This window comes from Bidens hawaiensis, unplaced genomic scaffold (genome assembly GCF_021521415.1).
Source record: "Bidens hawaiensis isolate Kalapana, Puna unplaced genomic scaffold, B.hawaiensis_p1.1 tig00012230_1, whole genome shotgun sequence".
NCBI classification, from domain to species: domain Eukaryota; kingdom Viridiplantae; phylum Streptophyta; class Magnoliopsida; order Asterales; family Asteraceae; genus Bidens; species Bidens hawaiensis.
The window spans coordinates 75,975-98,728 of NW_027491989.1; the positions used below are offsets into that span (position 1 = coordinate 75,975).

Here is a 22,754-nt window from a genome sequence, read left to right on the forward strand (position 1 = left end):
TACAAGAGAGTTCAAATTGGATGATCATTGTATCTCATGCTAGAAAGGCAAGCAACACAAATCTTCTCATAAGACAAAGCTCATCAACTCAATTGATCAAGTGCTTGAGTTACTTCACATGGATCTTTTTGGTCCTGTGAGTGTACCAAGTATAGGCAAGAAGAGATATTGTCTTGTGATCATTGATGATTACTCAAGATATACTTGGGTTTATTTCCTAAGTACAAATGATGAGACTGCAGAGTTGATTAAGGGCTGTGTAACAATGATTGAGCACAAACTGGATAAAAAGGTTAAAATGATGAGAAGTGACAATGGTACTGAGTTCAAAAATGTAGTCATTGAAGAGTTTTGTGCAGGATAGGGAATACTTTAGCAATTCTCAGCTCCTAGAACTCCTGAATAAAATGGTGTTGCAGAAAGAAGAAACAAGACATTAATTGAAGCTGCAAGAATCATGCTAGCAGATGCTAACCTGCCAGTTACATTTTGGGCAGAAGCCATTAATACTGCATGCTATGTTCAGAACAAGGTGCTTATCAACAAAAGGCATAACAAGACACCATATGAAATTTTCTTTAATAGAAAGCTATATATAAAGTTTTTCAAGCCTTTTGGATGCAAATTTTTTCTTTTGAATACCAGGGATTACTTGAACAAGTTTCAAACAAAATAATTGGATTGCTTCTTTGTTGGTTATTCTACACAATCAAAAGCCTACAGAGTGTATGTGAAAGACCATTTGAGTGTTGTTGAATCATCTGACATTGTCTTTAATGAAAATCAGTTCAACACAGTTGATGGTGCAGCATGGTTGTTTGATCATGAGAAATTGATTAGGTCTTTCAAGATTTATCCTGAAGACTTTGATGACTCATTCTACAAGACCAGTGTGATTGAACTAAAAAAGAAGAAGAACACATTGGACTTAGAAAAGTTGTGGAAGAAGGTTGCAAGTAAAGAATCTAAATATTTTTTTATAAAAGATCCCTCAAGTGCAAACATTGAGCATGTTCAAGAAAATGATCAAGAGAGCAATCAAAGTCCAGAACAAGATCATGCAGATATCAATCAAGACAATCAAGAAATGCAAAATGATCAAGTTCAGAATGAGGGAAACCCAAGCAACCAAACAAGTGAAGAGGAAGATGTATCAACAACAAGGTTTCAAGAACTGTTTGAAAGATTGAATGTGGAAACCAATGGTGCATCCACTTCAAGACAGAACAATGAAGAAGCACCAGAGTTTCATGATGCTGAAACTGAATTGATCATTGAAGAACCAGAACTCAATGAATCAAATCTCGACACTAATGTGTTTACTGATATGATAATTCAAACCCCTTATGTTGTAAAGAATCATCCTTCTGAAAACATCATTGGAAATGTATATGAAAGAGTTACAAGAAGTCATTCTAAATCTGCAAACATCTGTTTGTACTCCTGCTTTCTATCCCAAATAGAACCAAAGAACATTGATCAAGTTCTAAAGGACAATAGTTGGGTGGAGGAAATGCAATAGGAGTTGGCACAGTTTAGAGATCTACATGTTTGGGATCTTGTTGATAGGCCAAGAAACAGGTATGCAATTGGAACAAAATGGGTTGTTAGAAATAAAAGGGATGAAAGGGGTATTGTGATTAAGAATAAAGCTAGAATTGTAGCACTGGGATGCCTTGAAGGAATAGACTTTGAGGAAGTCTTTGCACCAGTTTCAAGACTTGAAGCTATCAGGATCTTTCTTGCCTATGCTGCCTCAAAGAACATTAAGATATTCCAGCTTGATGTCAAATCTGCCTTCCTAAATGGAAAGATTGAAGAAGAGGTGTATGAACCACCAGGTTTTGAGGACCCAATGTATCCTAACAGGGTGTATAAGTTAAACAAAGCCTTGTATGGATTTCATCAAGCTCCAAGAGCTTGGTATGATGAGTTATCAAATCATTTGCTTGAACATGGTTTCCAAAGGGGAGCCATTGACAAGACCATCTTTTACAAAAAGAAAGGAAGAGATTTGTTGTTACTACAAGTCTATGTGGATGACATTATTTTTGGGTCAACCAATGAATAGATGTGTATGGAGTTTGAAGGGGTAATGAAATCCAAATACAGTATGAGCTCTATGGGAGAAATGAACTTCTTTCTTGGATTGCAAGTTCAACAGAAAGCTGATGGGATTTTCATCTACCAGTATAAGTATGTACATGACATCTTAGACAAATTCAAATGTAACGATTTGAAGACTACTTCAACTCCTATGGATACTAAAGAGAAGATGGTAGCTGATGAAAACGGGGAGCCAGTAGATGTACATGAATATAGAGCAAAGATTGGATCTCTGATGTACCTTACTGCTTCAAGACCAGATATCATGTTTGCTGTGTGTGTCTGTGCAAGATTCCAGTCAAGTCCAAAGGTGTCTCACATGAATGCAATCAATAGAATCTTCATATATTTGAAAGGAAGACCTGACTTGGGAATTTGGTATCCAAAGAACCAGTCATTTGATTTGATTGCCTACACAGATAGTGACTATGATGGGTGTAATATGAGCATGAAGTCAACTTCAGAAGGATGTCAATTCTTGGGTGATAGATTGGTGTCATGGCAATGCAAGAAGCAGACTACTGTGTCAATCTCAACTGCTGAAGCTGAATACATTGTTGCATCTGCCTGCTGTACACAAGTTCTCTGGATTCAGAATCATATGCTGGACTATGGTTTGAATTTTCTACACACCCCTATTTTCATTGATAACACTGCTGCATTTTTCATTGTTAAAAATCCTATGCAACATTCCAAGACTAAGCACATTGAAATCAGACATCACTTCATAAGAGATTTTAGTGAAAAAGGTTTAATTGAGGTGAAAAGAGTTGATACAAATGAAAATTTAGCTAACCTATTCACTAAACCACTTGATAGAACCAGGTTCAACTTTCTTCTGAAAGCCCTGGGCATGATCAACTCTAATGAAGTTTGATTGATGATGTGTGCTTGACTATGCAAAATGACTATCTTTTGAATAATGTCTTGAATGTTGTGTTAATGTGCTTAAATATGATACTTTTGGTGTTAACTGATATGTGCTAAATTGATTATCTGTGCAAATTAGATATCATTTTTGCTTATGTTTGTTTATCAGTTGACTGATAGGATGTTATGATAAGTAGTTTGATTTGCCTAAAGTGATTAAATGCTTATCTGATGTCATGATTGATTGTTTGAATATGTGTTGAATCTGATTAGATGATGTTTTTAAGATCTGTTAGACTATGAATTGTGTGAAGTTTGCTTATTTTGATAATGTCATTTATGATTAATAGTTGAATATGTTATGCTTGTAATTGTGTCAAAATGTGTTTTCATGTCAAAATGTTGTGCTAAACTGAAAGTGCAATGAAAAACTTTTTGAACAAAACTATTTTGATTACATAGAGCAAGTTGTTAATGGTGTTGAGATATGATAATACTATTCAGTTCAAGCTTTGAAGAAGCTTAAGAAGAATTTTTTTTAAGAAAAGTCTCAAAAAGTTACGTTTGCTGAAAATTATGTCATTTGCTCCAGTTGGAAAGACATATACTTGTATATGTTTGGTCTTGTCGCCTGTTCTCAAAATCGATAGGATAGCCATTAACCTAGAAAACTAAAAGCATTTGGGGCAATTATAACTTGTTTTCTATACTTTCACTTAAAACTATGTAAATAACTTTATTTTGAAAGGACATGTACTCACATATATGTTTGGTCCTGTTGACTACTTGTGGTCAAACATGATAGCCATTTACCTGCCAAATTGGAGATATCAGAGTGTCTGAATTTAAAACTGTTTCAAGCGGGAAATGATAGTACATTGATTACTTAGCCAATCATATGGATTTAATAGGCCAAAAGTGCACTTGGTATAGTCATTAACATATATGGTTGCTTTCTCATGATGTGTAAATTCTAAGGTGATATAAACAAATAGGAATTGCTATGTCTTATGTGGAGTTACATTGTTGTCTATACATGTTTCTAGATAAATCTTTCCAAATGATTGGCAGAAAAGTGATTATACAGTCATACACAAGCCTGTTGGTATTTGGTCACCAAAATGAAATGTCTGATTTAACGAATGACAAAGAACAACTGTGAACTACATGATTTTAAATATTTTATCAACCAAAAGTTGATCTATGTTCACAAACTTTTATAAAGAAAATACAAACATGAGGATTAATTCTAGAACTATAGGGGTGGAGGCCATCATATAAGTCCTTTAAACATTCCAAATGAAAGGCATGTAAGTCCGACTTGCGTGGCCTTTAAGTCCAACGTTCAACCTCACATAGGTTTGTAAATTTGAAAAGAAAACTATAAGAAATTTTAAAATATGTCCTGTCATTAAAATTTTTTTGACCAAATCCAGGGGGTCAAAGTCAAATTGGGGTGATCTGGAGAAAGCCAAATAAGCCTTGAGAATAGATAAGGAACATCAGAAAACAACATGTGTTATCCACTAAGAAATATGCATATTAAATGAAACTTAATCATATCACCAAAGAGATGAAATTCATGTTAAGTCTAGACCTGCTGTTGACCTGTCTATGTTGTCATAATAAGGATGAGAATGAAGTATTAAGAAAGCTACTTAGTCAATATGATCCCATTAATTGAGATATTTTCAGCAAAAGAGAAGAAATTGTTTTGAAATGAATCATAACTGAAATTTGATCTCTAAATGCACCATTTGCTCTTAAACAATGAGTTTTCAATGTTAAATATAACTGATATTGTGTTTAAAGCACAAAGTGTTGCATTTTGCCTACAAATGGTTGATTATGTAATTTCGGGTAAGGTTTGATGTTTTATAACCTTTCCGGGCAAACTTAGATGTTGTTATCTAAGTTTATTAATTTCGAGCATGCTTTGAAGTACTAGATACTTTTTGGGTAGAGTTTACTATTCTAATTACTTTCCGAGCAAGCCTGATTGTTTATGTTTGAATACGATGCTTTCTAGCAAGCTTTGTGATTAATTGTGATTTTCAAGCAAGCTTTAGTGATTTTGACCTCTAGCACACTTAGGTGTGTTTTATTGTTTAAATTCATTTCTAGCAAGCTATGTGTTGTTGTGATTATGATTCTTTGAAATTACAATTGTTTTCGGGTAAACCTTGTTTCCCGGGCACACTTATATTTCGGGCACACTTTGAATTTTCATATGTTCCCTTAATATACTGGGTAATATCAAATTGACTTTCCGAGTACACTTTATATTAGGAATCCACTCCTAGCACACTTTGTATTTCTTGAAGGTTTTTGGGCATACTTTGCATCAAAGTATACTCGACTGAGTATTGAGAATAATTTTCGGGTAAGGTTTGCGATAGGCTAAGTTATTCGGGTAAACCTTGTCTAATCTATAATGAACATTTTCAGGTAAGGTTTGATACTTGAACTTTATCGGGTAAGGTTTTTAGGTTTTAATACTTTTATTGGATAAGATTATAATATAACAGCTATTAACTCAGTAACCGACAAAATGCATTTAAAACCCACTTTAAAAGGGTATATAAGAGGGAGTGAGAGAAGTTTTTCAACATTATTTTCCTTCTCTCTCTCTCTCCGTCCACTGATTACCCTCTAAAGAGACCTAACCGACTTATCGCGTTCATAATAATCCAAAACCCAATTTATCAGACCTTACAATCCGACTCGGTAAGCATTAATTAACTGTTTTCCAATCACGATTAAGTGATAATGGGCTCTGATTATTCATGTTTACTAAAATCACTGTTTTATGTGTAGGTTATAAACTTGTCGAAGAACAGGTTCTTAATGATATTTCTTTCTTTCTTCTTCAAAATTATAACTTGAAATTAGTTAAAGTTATAAACTTTAGGACTAATTTACTCTTTGAATGTGTTTGATTATGTTTTTTTTTTGAAATGGCGGAAGATATCCCTCCACGATATGAGTTTGAGCACAAGCACAATATGTATGCCTTGTTGCAAGTGATTCCGTCAAATGAAGAGGTGGCTGTAATGATCAGATGGTTGCAAAAATCCAAAATTAACTTTGCTTTGACTGAATATCCAACGATTGGAGATCAGCAAGGTTTTATGACGATGTCAACGGTAAAGGGATTGAAGCCACTGTTGCAAATCAAGAAATTCGGATAGATGAAGGAGTTATTAGAAGATTCTTGCGGTTAAATGATGATAACCAGGATTCAATTTATTTGACAACTGCTCAACTTTTCAGAATATTTAGTCAAATGATGGGTTATCAGGGGACTGTTCATGAAGGACAATTCCAGAAAGGAATGTTCCCCTTGTTATATCAATTTTTGATTCATCAAATCATTCAGGCTTTTCCCCTAGAAAGGGATCATGAACTCTTATTAGTCGAGATCTGGATAATGTCACAGTTGCAGTCTTATTCAGATATCCTTTCAACTTTTCAAAGATGATATTTGAAGGACTGGTGAGCAATTTGAAGAAGGGACACCATGATAGATTCTTGCAATATCCCAGATTACTACAAAATTTTCAACCAGGAATTGGAAGATCTACCTGTTACAGGAACCACACATTCATTGCAAAATCCGGACACTTTCAAGAGAATTTCCATGTCAAGTAGTACCAACAGATTCGATCCAAATATTGTACATGAAGATCTACCATGGCTAATGGTTGATAATATCCAAATTCCTCATCTACATGAGTTATTAGCTTAAGAGGAACAGGTTATAGAGAATGTGAATGATGAAGATGCTGACTCTGATGGAGGAGATGAGAATGTGAATGATGATGGTAATGATGATGATGATAGAAATGATAGATAATGATGGAGAAGATGGTGACGATGGTAATGATGGGAATAATGAGAAGAGAGATGATGTTGATGTTGTTTTTGCAGAAGGAGGAGATGCCAATTTTGATGATTATGAACAACATTAGGGGGAGGTTCAAATCACTCCAACACCACAAACCACACCCCTTGACTCACCACAATAAACACCACCCTAGCCACCATCACCAATTGCCCAATCCAGTCACTCACCTCCACCAGCTTTAAGCCAAACCTCACAACCTTAAATCCAATCCCAACCTCAAATCCAACGCCAACCTCAAACCCAACACCAGACACAAACCTCAAATCCTTTACCAGACCCATTTCCCATGACACCACCCACTACACCTCCCCATATTTCTAATCTTTACCAAAGAAATTTTGACTTATGATTGAAGCTGTGAAGTTGAGAAATGAAAATGCAGATTTAATGGAAGAAAATGTGGAGCTTAAGGCTCAGTTGGCTAATGCAAAATCAAGAATTCAAGCCCTGGAGCAGGAGGTTGAGAAGACCTCAGCTGCCCCAAAACAGGGAGAGAATATCATTGTACCAACTGATGAAGCTGAAAATGTTGTGATTGAGAATATGAGTGCACCAACTGGTGCTACTGGTACTGATGAGGCTGTGATGGTAAATGCTGGTGTGATGTCAATCTATGATGGTTTGACTTGTCTATTAAATACATATGGTTCTTCTGAGGGAAGCAGTGAAAGACTGATATCAGAAGAGGACAATGAAGCTGATAAATCTGAAGAAGATCAGCAAAACTATGATGCCGATAACGAAATTCTAAATGTGTTAAACAGAGATGAGGATGAGGAAAGAGGAGAGAAGGATATTGAGGTTGAAGGTGAAAGGATGAATATTGATGCAAATGTGGCTACCACTGATGTGGCCACTGATATACAGACTGATGTGTTGACTGATGTCTCAACAGAAGTTGAAACTGATGTGATCAATGATGATGATGCTGCTACTGAGGAGCTAACACTCACTAAACCTGAAATTGAACAACTTGAAAGCTCCAAGAGGGTAGAGCATGATGAGGAAATGGATGATTTGGACAAAGAATTTTATGGCTATCAATCTGAAAATGAAGAAGATTTGAAAAGAAGAATGGATAAGGGTAAAGCAAAAATTACTGAGAATGATGAGGAAGAAGAGCCTACTAAGGCAAATATTGGTAGACAAGAGGAGGAAGAAGATGAAGCCACTGCTACTGCCAAAAGATTGGAACAAGTCATAAATGAAACATGGGAGAGGGAACACATAGCCCGAACCATTGATCCAGCAGAATTGGCAGAACAGGAAGGTCTAATTGATCAATCCAATGTTAACAAAGTGATTGATGAAGAAGAGGCTGAGGATCAAGAAGTGATAGAAACTTTGATAAACTTGAAGAAAGCTGAGGAAGTTGACAATTCCTTAGCTATTGTATTGAGTATGTTTGCACAGTCTTCAAGCCAACCTCAACAGGAACCTGAAAAGGAACCTGAGAAATAACCTGATGAAACATTTGAGGAATCGATGGCTAAAGCTTCAAAAATCATGAAGATGTGGGCAGATTTGAAAAGTTTTATTCAAGAAACAGAAAAGCCAATGAACAGGCCAAAGGAGATGAATCTGTGAAGAAAGTGAGATGGGATAAAAAGAATAACTATTTTGTGGAAACACCTGATGATGAAACAAGTCCTCTGAGGCCAGTTCCACTACAAACATTGAGGCCTGAAGAATTAATTCAAGGAGTACCAAATGTTCCAGTCACTGAGAATCCAACTCCAAATGAACCAAAAATTGATGCAGTCAATGAAACAACAGAGGAGGAGGATGAATCTCATGAATATGAAACTGATGATGATATAAATGATCAAAGCAAAACTAATGAAAATGTTGATTTTGTGTCTCCACAGGTACAAATGACTGAAGAACAAAGGGTAAACATTCAGCAGAGTTTGATTGATGCCAAAAGAAAAAATCCTCTGATAATCAAGCTAATGAGTCATGGAATTAGTTTTAAAGAACTAGTCTCTTTGAATGATGATGATGAGCTGCAAAGAATATTGGATAAAGAGAGAGAGAGAGAGATCATCGATAAACAAATCCAACAAAAGAACAAAGACAGTCGAAGATTCAGAGAGTATCTAAGGATGCACAACTATTCTAAGAAAGATTTAAGTTATTTCAAGTTTGAACGACTTCGTGATGCCTATTATACAACGAAAGCTGCTCAGAAAGAGGATGAATTGAAGAGGTTTATGATGAAAACTGCAAATGAGAAGGAAAGAATTGAGAAAATCTACAACAAATATGGAGGAAAATGCAGATTCTTGTTAGAACATGGAAGAACTCTTAATGATGTGGAATCAATGACTAAAGAGATGGTTGAGAGAGAGTTTAAGTATCTGACAAGAAAAATACAGAATGAAGAAGGAGAAGAGAAATAAAGAGGGTGTTTGGGATTGCTTATTTTCACCAACTTATAACTTATAAACTTTTTGAAAAGTAATAAGGTGTTTGGGATTGCTTATATTGTGAGAGGAAAAGTTCCATAAGTTACACTTTTGTAACTTATTAACTTAATGAAAAGTTATAAGGAGGCATAATAAGGAATCCCAAACACCCCCAAAGACTAGCAAAATTAGCAGCTTTAGCCGAAAATATTGAAACTTTGAGAGTTCAACCTGAATCATCAAAAAGGAAGTCATTGGAAGAACAGTCTGAGCCTCCCAAAAAGAAGAGAAAATTAATGACTTTGAGGAAGAAACAAGAAGGTGAGAATGAATCAAAGAAGGCTGAATTGGATGAAACCCCATTCCCAATGGAAGTGAAACCTGAACACAAGGATGAACCTATTGTTCCTTGGGAAAATGCAGAAATGATATAGATACTAGGGGGTATAATGGTGAATAAGAAGGGAATGAGTGAGAATGCTTTTGATGCATTGAATAAGTATAAATTGAAAGAATTGTTTCACTTGCAAAAGGCTGAGTGGGAGAAAGTCCTGTTAGAGGGTGAAAACCCCAGAAGCTTCGTTTATGGTAGATTTGTACCTGCAGGAATAATGAAAAATCCCAGGGTAGTTAAAATGATTCTGAGTCTTTGCAAAGATGCAGGTGAAAACTTTGCTGATCTGATCAACTACCCTGCTGAATTGATTGAATCGATGTATATGAAATCTTTTGTTATATCTAGGCCTAGCTGATGTGTTGTAATACACACTTACTTTCCATATCGTTTTATCATGTTTTAAGTGATTATTAGTTTAATTATTAATATTTTTGGCTTGTTTATGCTTGATTTTACAAAGATGATTGATTACTTGTAGGTTTTGAGCTTTAATGGAAAAAAGAGTCAAATTTGAAGACTTTAGGGGCTTATTTGGTCAAGTTTTAATACTAAAAGTCAAGGCCCGACCCAAGCCCACAAGTTAGAAGCCTATCTTGCATATTATATCAAGAAAAATAAAAAAAACAAAAAAACCCTAACCCCTAGACAGATTGCGATCGGACAGAAGAGAGAAGAAGAGAAAAAAAAAAGAGGTGGCGGCTGTTTTGGTGGCTATTGGACGGCTAGAAGAGAAGAAGAACACCAAGGAGGTTTGTACACAGCAGCTACAGGTCATATACACTCATAATCTCAGCCCATAACCTTAAGTAATCATCCATAAACTTTGTGTTTTTGTTCAAGAACCCTAACTTGTTGAGTTTGATCTTTTATTTGGATTGTTTTGCAAGTAACTTAAAGATTGACTTGTGTTTGATTGTTCTTGAATCTTGAATGAGTTTACTTATGTTTATGTTGATGTTTATGATGTTTAAATCAGTTGTTTGTTGCTGTCCAAAACCAATGTTAGGCTAAAGTAGTTAGTTCTACCTAGGTTAGATGAATATTGTTAGGTTTTAGTAAGTAGATTGGATTGTTGATGATCATGACTTGAATTGTTAATGTAAAGTTTGGTTTAACATTGAATTAGGTTGTGTTTAGTGGCTGTGTTTTGACTAATAATACTCAATTACCTCTTGCTTTAATTGATTGAATCGGTTTTAGTTGATTTTAGCTTGTTTAAACTATTTACTTTGTGTTTAGAGATTGTTTGCGGGGTGTACAACCGTAGGGTTAAGTTGGGTATATTAATTAGTTAAAATCAGCGGGTAGACACCTTCTTAGAGACCGAGAGGTGATAGGAAGTAGGGTCGTCTCATAGCTTTTACTTGTTAGGATTAGGATCGTGCGAGAGCGGGTTCGGTTCTTGTCGGGTTTGGGTTTATGAGCGATTAGTTGACCTAGTTTAAGTAAAACTAAATTGTTCCTCTATCCTTGGTTGCGTAGTATTCGTCTTCATTAGGATAGTGTGTCGGTGAGACCGAGAGGAGAGCCGACATTAGAGCACTATAAGAATTCGTCACCCGGTTAGTTCTTTAAATCAACTAAGTGCAGGTTAGGGTTTGTTAATGAGACCGAGAGGTGATCTAGCTTTCTTGAGTGAACCTTAGTTGTGTCATCCTTATGAACCGGTGTCGTGAGATTCTACAATCCATTAGCTTATTATACCTTCAATAGGATTCTTACCTAGGTAGACCTTTTCCCCATTGATCAATCTTATTTTCAAAGTTTCGTCTAGTTTTCTTAATTTAAGTCTTTTAAGTTAATTTAAGTTAGGTTAAGTAGTTAATAATTAAAAATAATTTAAAATATATTATTCTTTGGTGAGTCTTGGTTAGGGTTAAGTCTTAAGTACATTTTCTCGTGTCCTTGTGTTCGATACTCGGACTTCCTTAGTGCTATACTATTAGTGATCGGTACACTTGTAGGTTTTGTGTGGTTTATTTAAGATTTTCATTTAATAAATTGAAAGCTTAGTTGTGAGAGCATCATTATACACACATCAAGTTTTTGGCGTCGTTGCCAGGGACACGTTTAGAGGCGTATTAAGAACGACTCGAGGTAGGACTTACCTTGTTTGCTACTTTTTTTTTCTTGTTTCTTTTGTTTGTTAGTTTAAAATAGTTTAGCTAATTTTAGTTTATTTTGTTTATTTTAATAGTTGTATGCGACGTACTCGATATCTAGGACCACCAGAAACCGAAGGAGTTTCCGAACCAGAGAGAGCTTCGTGAGAGTCATCGTACAAAACCGTCTTCCAGTTCATCTACGTTCGTCGGTAATACATTCTCTTCTGCTACCTTTTCTAAACCCGTCATTAGCGATAGGATTATGGGTGATGCGAATCCATAACCGAGGAGGACAGTTGTAGACCGGACACGTCCGTCGACGCTGGCGCGAGATCCAGCATTGCTCCACCAGCTATCGAAGTTATCACGACTTGGCAGATTCCATCTAATATTCTGAACATGATTGCTCATTCTGCTCAATTTCATGGGTTGCTCCATGAGAACCCACACGCTCATCTCACTCGCATTACACGAATTTCCGACACGTTTCATCTTGCCGGCATATCCGAAGACGCCATCAAACTCCGCATCTTTCCATTCTCACTCGTTGATCATGCGATTCTGTGGCTTGAGTCCCTCCCACAGGGATCCATTGCTACTTGGGCTGCCACGCAGACCCAATTTCTTGAAAAATACGATCCTCCGGCTAAGGCCGCTCGTTTGCACAACCAGATTCACTCTTTCCAGATGGAGGACACCGAGAGCTTCTACGAGGCGTGGGAGAGATTTAAAAATCTACTTGTTTTATGTCCGAACCACGACCTACAAGACTGGGCAGTCGTTGAGAAGTTCTATAACGGAGTGACGTACGCGACTCGGAGTATGCTCGACACGGCTGCAGGAGGTAACTTATTGACAACGAAGGATACGGATGAGTGCATCGATTTTTTTAAGGGGTTAGCCATGAGTGGATACCAGCGACCACCAGCTAAGAGTACCAAAACCGTCGACTCCTTATCACGCGGCATGCATTCGGTCGACACGAGCACCGCAATTGCAACACAGGTTGAGGCGTTGGTGAAGATCGTGAAGGACCTGCTGGTGAAAAGTAAGTTATGCGAGATCTGTAGAGGGGGGTGGTGTGTGTATAATGTTGCTCTCACAACTAAGCTTTAAATTTATTAAACAAGACTCCTAAAGAAACCACATAAAACCGGCAACTGTACCGATCACTAATAGTATAGCATTAATGAAGTCCGAGTATCGAACACAAGGACACGTGAAAACGTACTTACTACTTAACCCTAACCAAGACTCACCTAAGAATAATATATTTTAAATGTTTTTTTAATTATTAACTACTTAACCTAACTTAAATTAACTTAAAAGACTTAAATTAAGAAAACTAGATAAAACTTTGAAAGTAAGATTTATCAAAGGGGACAACGTCTACCTAGGTAAGAATCCTATTGAAGGTATAATAAGCTAAAGGATCGAATAACCTAACGACACCGGTATCTAAGAATGACACAACTAAGGTTCGCTCAAGAAAGCTAGATCACCTCTCGGTCTCACTAACAAACCCTAACTTATACTTAGTTGATTTAAGAATAAACCGGGGTATGAATTGCTAAAGTGTTCTAATGTCGACTCTCCTCTCGGTCTCACCGACACACTACCCTAATGAAGATGAATACTACGCAACCAAGGATAGATAAACAACTTAGTTTAACTTAAAATAGGTCAACTAATCGCTCACAAACCCAAACCCGACAAGAACCGAACCCGCTCTCGCGCGATCCTAAATTTAACAAGTAAAAGCTATGAGACGACCCTACTTCCTATCACCTCTCTGTCTCTAAGAAGGTGCCTACCCGCTGACTTTAACTAATTAATATACCCACTTAAACCCTACGGTTGTACACCCCGCAAACAATCTCTACACACAAAGTAAAGAGTTCAAACAAGCTAAAATTAACCAAAACCGATTCAATCAATCAAAGCAAGAGGTATAGAGTATAACTAATAAAAACACAGCCAATAAACACAACCTAATTTAATGTTAAACCAAACTTTTCATTAACAAATCAAGTCATGATGATCAACAATCCATATTACTCACTAAAACCTAACAATATTCATCTAACCTAGGTAGAACTAACTAGTTTAGCCTAACATATTATTTGGACAGCAGCTATACATCAAAGTAAACATCAAATAACTCAACCAAAACATAATTAAACTCATTCAAGAATCAATATCAATCAATAGCAACTCAATCTTCAATTCTAATGCAAAACAATTCAAGTTTAAAGATCAAAATCAAAAGAGTATGAACATAAACAAGAAAGCAAAGTTTATAAGTGTTTTACTATCGATTATGGCTGAGATTTATGATGAGAAACGACCCCGAGCTGCTGTCCCGAAACGCCTTTGGCTCTCTTCTTCTTTCCCTAGCAGCCAACTAGCTACAAAAATTATTTTTCTTTCTTGGCTGCAATTCTTCCGATCGGATAGGTAGGGTAGTTAGGTTTTTATTTATATGTTGTTATTACTTTGGTGATCTCCTCACGTGGGAATCACTTCCCACCACACAAATATATTTGTGTGTGTGTTTCCTCAAAACAAACACCAAATAACAAGCCTCCACTAGCCGACCAATTATTCAACTTTACTAACTTTTGTTCTTTTTTTTTTGTTCTGAAAGTTGCGATCGGACCAGATGGATGAAGTTAGGGTTCTTTTATTTTTTTTATCTTCATATAATAATGCATGAAAGGCTTGGATCTTGTGAGCTTGGGTCGGGCCTTGACTTGTAGTATTCAATCTTGATAAAAAAGGCCCATAGAGTCTTCAAACTTTACTCTTTTCTCCATCAAAACTCATAACCTACAATTAATATTCAATCTTTGTAAAATCAAGCAAAAACAAGCCATAAGTATTATTTTTTAAACGATTAAGCAATTAAAACATGATAAAACGATACGGAAAGTAAATGTGTTTTACAACATATCAGGGGGCATGATACCGTTCAGTTCCCCGTAGGTTTCCAGGAGGAGTCAGTCGACTTTGTTAATAATCCAAACCGAAATTAAAACTCTTTCAATTCTTATAATTTGGGGTGGAGAGGTAACCAAAATTCCAACTGGAGGAATGGAAATCAGTCCGGCTTCCAGCAGCGTCAGAGCCTATTTCAGGATTCCGGTGAGGGAACGAGTAGTGGGGAGAAGAAACCCACGTTAGAGGAGATGATGGCACAGCAGACACAGATGTTGTCGCAGCTTGTGACTCAAGAGGACTCCCGTCACAAAGAGACTCAAGAGAAATTTCGGGAGCACGAGTCATTCATGAGAAATCAAGGAGCGTCAATTCAAAATCTTGAGCCTTAGATAGGAGAGATAGCAAGTCGTCTGAATGAAAGGTCGCCTGGTACACTTCCAAGTAACACTGAACAAAATTCGAAGGCGTTCGCGAAGGCGGTGACAACGAGGAGCGGTGCAGGGGCACGTAGCGAGCCCGTGATTCAGGAGGTGACGAGAGGAGTCGTTGAGGAGCCTGCGGTAGATATAGAGGAGCAGGTAGACGAGGAGATTCAGTTGGAGTATCCACCGGCCAAGGTGTATTAGAGGCGCAGCCTAGGAAATACAGCACAGGCTGAGAACCAGCCATTACCTAGCACACCACCGAGAGTCTACAAACCTAGACTCCTATATCCCTGGAGAGTCCGTAGGGATAGAGACGAGGTGCAGAACTGCAAATTTCTTGATCTTCTAAAGCAGCTTCATCTTAACATTCCATTCCTTGAGGCACTTACTAAAATGCCCAAATATGCAAAGTTCCTGAATGATATTCTTTCAAATAAAGAGAAGTTAGCCGAAGTCTCTTCCATTCCTCTAAGTGCTTGTTGCTCTCCAGTCTTGCAGAGAAAGTTACCAGAAAAGATGTCCGATCCTGGGAGTCTCACGATTTTCCTGCATCTTGAGTGATAATACGGTTGTTCATGCGCTGGCGAATCTTGGTGCCAATATTAATCTCATGTCGTATTCCGTATATCGCAAGTTGGGTCTAGACGAACCACGTCCTACCCGGATGAGTATCTAGCTTGCTGATCGTTCTGTGAAATACCCCCGAGGGGTGGTCGAGAATATGCTTGTTCATGTCGACAAGTTCATCTTCCCGGTGGACTTTGTCATCTTGGACATGAACGATGATGATAGTGTCCCACTTATCTTGGGCCGACCATTCCTTGTCACTACACAGGCATTGATCGACGTCTGCGAGGGTAAGCTGATCCTAAGAGTTGGGGATGAGAATGTCACCTTTGACGTTCGACAGTCACTGAAACACCCCAAGTCTGCTGATGACTCCTTATACTTCATTGATACCATCATGGAGCATGTCGGGGAGTTTTTCAGCGAAATATATGGAGGATCTGCCTCCGTCACCCAGATTCTCGATAGGGAGATTCTAGAGATTGAGATGGTCGCCATGACTAATCAATCCTTAGATGACGACACCGAGTCGCATATCCCTGAATCTGGTGTGTCTGCTGAGATCGTAGGAGACGATCCGATGGATCGACCTTCTGTCGAGAGTCATCCTTCTTCCTTAGAGCTTAAGGATTTGCCTGCCCACCTTGAGTATGTGTTTTTAGATGAAGAGAGGAAGCTGTTGGTTATCATTGCATCTGCTTTGACGGAGGTCGAGAAGGGGAAGTTGTTGAGGGTGCTACAAGAGCACAAAGAGGCTATTGCATGGAAGATTATCGACATCAAGGGTATCAACCCTTCGTTTTGCACTCATAAAATCCTCATGGAGGAAAATTCCAAAACTGTCATTCAGCCGTAACAGCGGCTTAATCCGAAAATGCAAGAGGTCGTGAAGAAGGAGATCATTAAACTCCTTGATGCGGGGATCATTTTCCAATTTCTGATAGTGCTTGGGAGAGTCCAGTCCAAGTGGTTCCTAAAAAAGGTGGCATGATTGTTGTCACCAATGAGAGGAATGAGCGTATTCCCACTAGGACTATGACGGGATGGCGAGTCTGCATCGACTATCGCAGGCTGAATGATGCCACCAGGAAAGACCACTTTCCTTTACCCTTCATTGATCAAATGTTAGAGCGTTTAGCAGGTCAGCAATACTAGTGCTTCTTAGATGGTTTCTCCGGGTACTTCCAGGTTCCGATAGCTCCCGACGACCAGGAGAAAACCACCTTTATTTGCCCTTACGAAACGTTTGCCTATAAACGTATGCCGTTCGGACTTTGTAACGCACCAGCCACATTCCAGAGGTGTATGGTAGCCATTTTCCATGATATGATCGAGGACTCCATGGAGGTGTTCATGGACGATCTTTCCGTATTTGGGAGTTCCTTCGATCATTGTTTATCTAATCTTGAGAGGATGATGTCCCGCTGTGTCGACACCAACCTAGTCCTTAACTGGGAGAAGTGTCATTTCATGGTTCGCGAGGGCATTGTTCTTGGGGCATCGGATTTCAAGTACGGAGATAGAGGTTGACCGCGCAAAGTTCGAGCCCATTTCTAATATCCCCTGACCACTTCTGTGAGATCCATTCGTAGCTTTCTAGGTCATACCGAGTTTTACCGCCGGTTCATCAAAGATTTTTCAAAAATCGCGAGACCCATGACCAAACTTAGGGAGAAGGATGTTCCATTTGTTTTTTATGAGCAGTGTATCGAGGCGTTTGATCTTCTGAAAGACAAACTTGTTAACGCCCCGATCATGGTTGCTCCCGACTGGTCGTTACCATTCGAGTTGATGTGTGACGCGAGCGACTTCGCAGTCGGAGCGGTTCTTGGACAGCGGAAAGATAAACACTTCCATCCGATCTACTATGCTAGTCGAACCTTAAATGGCGCATAGGAAAGCTATACTACCACCGAGAGAAGAGATTTTAGCTGTGGTGTTTGCTTTCGATAAATTTAGGTCTTATCTGGTTCTGTCCAAAACGATTGTTTACACGGATCATGTCGCTATTCGATATCTTTTCAGCAAGCAGGATGCTAAGCCTCGTCTTATCCGTTGGATCCTGTTGCTTCAAGAGTTTGATATAGAGATCCGTGATAAAAAGGGGGCCGAGAATGTGGATCTTCCAAGAACTCTCTACTTTGACTCAGTCTCTGAATCTTTAAAGGTGATTACGCAAAGTAGACAATTGAGAGATATTGTATTTAGAGATGACTTTGCTGAGTATTCAAGGGAACAGTTGGAGAAAATGGCCACATTAAATTTATATGATTATCATAATAGAAACAAGTTGGCAGGGAGACAGCAAAATGAATTATCAAAGTACTTGAAAAATGAAGCTGACAAGGGGTTCCCAGAAGTTGACCAAGGAGGACAGAATAAGAAGAGAAATTAAATGAAAAAGATAGGAAGTGCTGAACTGAATTATCAATTGTCTGACAGAAATAAAAATCCCCTGTTAAATATGAATACTTGTATAAGCATTGGGAGAAAAATGACCCGCCCAAACTACACTGTTCAAAAGAATGGCATCATTGCTGAAATTGAATATAAAGAAAATGATGGCCACTATTTGTTTTGAAATTCAGATGGGCTTATTTTGGGGATAATCAAGAAGGATGAAGATCTGACCTATCTGCATGATGAAGATCTTAGAGATATAAGGGATATGGACATTCCTGAGAGTCACACTCATTACTAGATCCTATCTATCTTTAGACAAAGGGCAAGAACAGTGATAATCAATCGAAGACAGGCAGCCTGTGATGCAAGGAGAAGATAAAAGTCTTAGAATAGGTTTTTCTATGTAATGTCTTCGGACAGAATTTTGAATATGTAATTATTTGACATTTTGAATATGAAAAATTTGACTTTGATTTGATGTGTATTTTAACTATGTGTAAGTAACTATAGAAGTGTTTTGGGACATCTGAGGTGTTCCAATCTACGGGGAGATTGTTGAGTCAAGAATTGACCTAAGAGAAGTATAAGGAAGATTGAAATCTTCTCAACCTCCTCTAAATTCGCTAAGTATGGAATCCGAGCACACTTGGATTCCCGGGCAAGGTTTTCTTACCCTAGCAAGGGATTTTGTCCATCGGGCAAGGTTAACTTCTAGAATTCTTCTTTAGTGTATACCCGAGTAGGGTTCACTATATCTAGCAGGATTGTTCTTCATAGCCGAGTAAGGTTTACCTCCGGGTAAGCTCTTGGCTAACCAAGCTCATGAAGCCAAGTGATTGGAAGATCGGGCAATGTATTCATTAATAACAGTGGTCCGAGTAAGCTTCATATGAGTAATGAAATATCTCAAGGAACATTGGGAAGGGTTCAACTCTAGTAGGCTACAGTGTTACCAAGCACACTTTGCTTTGCTAATAAGCTATTTCTAGCAAGGAGTTGAAGGGACCAATGAAGAACAAGGTTGCTCGTAAGGTCATGTCGGGCAAAGCTTGATGTGTTCAAGAAGATTGAAGTCTGTTAGGTGAGTATTTTCCTTTGGAAAATACTCTCTAAGTAAAGCCTACCCGGAGAACTGTCTAAGCACACTTCAAGGTTACCAGGTCTACCCGAAGAAGACTAAATGCAAAAGGCTTACCCGGTGAAGACATCATATGCCAAAGTCTACCGGAAGACCTGTTTTACACTTAGTATAGTTTTAAATATGTAATTTGAATATATATTATTTATTTAGGGTTTCTAGAAGGAATGACAGCTGTCTGGAGGTGTCAGGCCAAAAAAGGAATATTTTAGGGCACGCCTCAAAAAATACGGAAAAGACAGATTACTCAGAGAATATTATTTAGTGTGACGGCTGTCATAAGAATTGTACAGATATAACTTTCCTTTCAAGAAACCCTAAATTGATTATCGTTTGTATGATCTATATTATATGAATGGAAATCTTTTGAGTGAATCTTGTGTGTTAGTTACCTTTGATCAACCTTTTAGCAACTACACTGTTTTTTATTGATTCCGCCTTTAACAAACTGTTTTCTTTCCCAAAATAGCAACTGTCATTAACTCTCTTGTCGACACATTTAATGTGTGAGTTATGACTTGATTGTGAGTGTGAGTGAGTATTTTTTCGGGACCGAAAAATCATAAGAGTATAGCGTATGCATGTCCTAAACCGCTCGCCCGCCTCGGCTACCTAAGATAAACATACTAAAAGTGTCAAAACAAGGTTGGTGAGTTCACAGGTTTAAGTAAATTAAGCGTTGTGTTTTAGCGTTACCAGATAGAGTTATGTCAATATATATCAATAGGTAGCTAGCCTATCAAGCATGTATTACTAAGTGTTCAACACCAAAGCTGACTGATTATACGTTTGCCTTGCCACCATGTCAACCACGACCATGGTAATGTGTTAGCCAAGATTACACCCACTCGACCTACAGTCGAGTTTAGAGTCGGTGGGGTTTGTCAAACCCAGTAGTACTACTCAACACTGACTAGCTATTATCCAATATTAACCGGTTCGATTGTTCAGAAGGACTTAGTTGGTTTGTTTCCAGTTAGCCTTACAAGTGATATATATAGACTAACAAAATCTAAAGCGTTAGAGTATGTTATCCCCCCTAATAAAAGCGCTAAACAGTAAAAGGGGCTGTGAAACTCACTGTTTGCGAAGTCATCGAAGTCCGAGAAAAGCGTGCATAAAAGAAATCCTCACTATTTCTCTAGTTAGCACCTTGGATTTTCAAACAAATTGTAAAAAAATTTCTTGTATGTATGTGTGTGTGTGTTTCGGTTGATCAAGAGAGGGGGGTTGCCGTCGCAAGGGGAGGGGTGGGGGGAAGGGGATTAGGGTTGGGTTATTAATTTGTTTAAATAATTAACCATATTACCCTTTGCACCCTAAACTTCTAGTTAATGCAATTCTAAGGCAAATTCGTTTAGTTCTATGATATAATGTTACACACCAAGCATGTAGTCACCTATAACATAACACGTATTTATTTCAAGTGCTTGTTTATATTATTTATTGTTTGTTCACCAACGGTTTGAGTCGACTCGTGTGTGGTTCGGTGAAACTCTGAAAGAATACTTGTGTAATGATTGTCACGTATCATTTAAACTCTAATTAAATGCAATGAGGAATGCGTTAACTGGAATGGCATAGTTCGTGTGATCTTGAGTTTGAATTAACGGAATTCGGGTTAACGGAGTTAACCTGAAATTGACGAATGTCACATCATTCCCTTGTTGAAAGAATTTTCGTCCCGAAAATTTGTGTCATGTCACGATGACTGCCTGAAAAAGGCAAAAGTTTCCAGTTTTTCACATCGTCCCCCAATTGAAAGAAATTTCGTCCCGAAATTTAATTCATACCTCCGGTGTTTTCTGATGATTTTTCGGCTTACGCGATTTTCGCTGCTTGGTCAACCCTTTGAAAAGGTGAGGATACTTTTTCATCATTTGATCCTCGCGTTCCCACGTGAACTCTGGTCCACGTCTCGAGTTCCAACGAACTTTAACGATGGGAATCTTGTTGTGTTTGAGTGTTTTGGTTTCCCAATCCATGACTTCGACAAGTTCTTCGATGAAGCGTAGCTGTTCGTCAACTTGCAATTCGCCCAAAGGAATTGCTAGTGTTTCGCAGAAAGGCATTTCTTCAAGTTGGATACATGAAAAACCTTGTGTACGCCGCTGAGTTCTGCTGGTAAATTCAATCGGTACGTTACCCGGCCGATACGTTCAGTTATTCGAAATGGGCCAACGTATCGTGGGTTTAGTTTGCTTCGTTTCCCTAAATGAACTACACCTTTCCAAGGTGAGACTTTCAGTAAAACCTTGTCATCCACTTGGAATTCCAGAGGTTTTCGGCGCTAGTCGTCGTAGCTCTTTTGGCAATCCCGCTACCAAGTGTAATGGGTATGAGGTCGATGAAGGTATGACCCGACAGTTTCAACTTACATCCCGCTAGTACGTGTGTTGTTTCTATAGACTTACCATTAGCTAATTCAACAGGAAACTAAGCATCTAACAGTGTCGGGGTTAAGTCTAACAGTTTACAAAAGGCTTTCAACAGAAAACTCCTAACAGCTCCAGTGTCAAAAAAATAGAAGCAAAACAGTCGTTTACGTGAAACTTACCGGTAACCACGTTCGGATCGCTGCGGGCCTGACCCGATCCAATGACAAAGGCTCTACCCTTAGTACCGCCTCCGTTGTTGTTGTTGCCTCCATTGCCCTCATTCTGCCTCAGTTTAGGAAAGTCCTTCCTGAAATGACCCTCCTGGCCATACTCAAAGCACCCTTTTGTAGTTGCAGGCTGTTTAGGAGTACCATTTCCCGTTAGTTCTCCTCTACAATCCTTGGCCTGATGACCCAACTTATCGCACCGCTAACATTTGATACGGTCGCATGGGCCAGAATGTTGGTAGTTACACTTGCTACACTTTGGGTACTTTCCAGCGTAGTTACTCGAACCCTGTCCGCCACCGGTGTTGTTGTTGGAACCCTGATTATTAAAGTTTCGGGTGAGTTTGGGTTTATGGTGGTGTTGTTGTGGAGGGTTTGATGATGAGGACCTCGTGTTGTCAAACTTCCTCTTTCCATTCCCAGAGTTGTTGTTGTTGTCCTTACCCGAGTTGTCAAGGGTTTTAGAGGTGGAACCTCTAGGAGGTAACTCACATTGGGCCACTGCTTGATCCGTCAACTTGTGGGCTATTCGAATCGCTTGTTGTATAGTGGTCGGTTTTTAGAACGTCACCATACCCAGAATCTGGGGCACTAAACCATCGATGTACATCTCAATTCTTTTGCTCGGTGGCTCTATCATCCGCGGGCACATCACTGCCTTCTCGTGAGAACGGGTGGTGTAGGCTTCCATTTTAGAGCCCACCATCTTCAAAGCCCAAAATTTTGATTCCAGCTTCGAGATCTCCTCTCTAGGACAATACTCTTCCGTTATCATGTTCTAGAATTCTTCCCAGTTCATGGAATTCGCCAATTCCAATCCGAGTATCCGCACATTGGAGTTCCACCAGGTGATGGCTGAATCTTGGAGCGTTCCAGCAGCAAA

The 22,754-nt window shown here is 38.5% G+C and overlaps 1 pseudogene; it reads left to right on the top strand.

Moving 5' to 3' along the window:
• Positions 1–22,754, top strand: part of LOC143540425 (uncharacterized) — a 104,671-nt pseudogene that overhangs the window by 51,914 nt on the left and 30,003 nt on the right.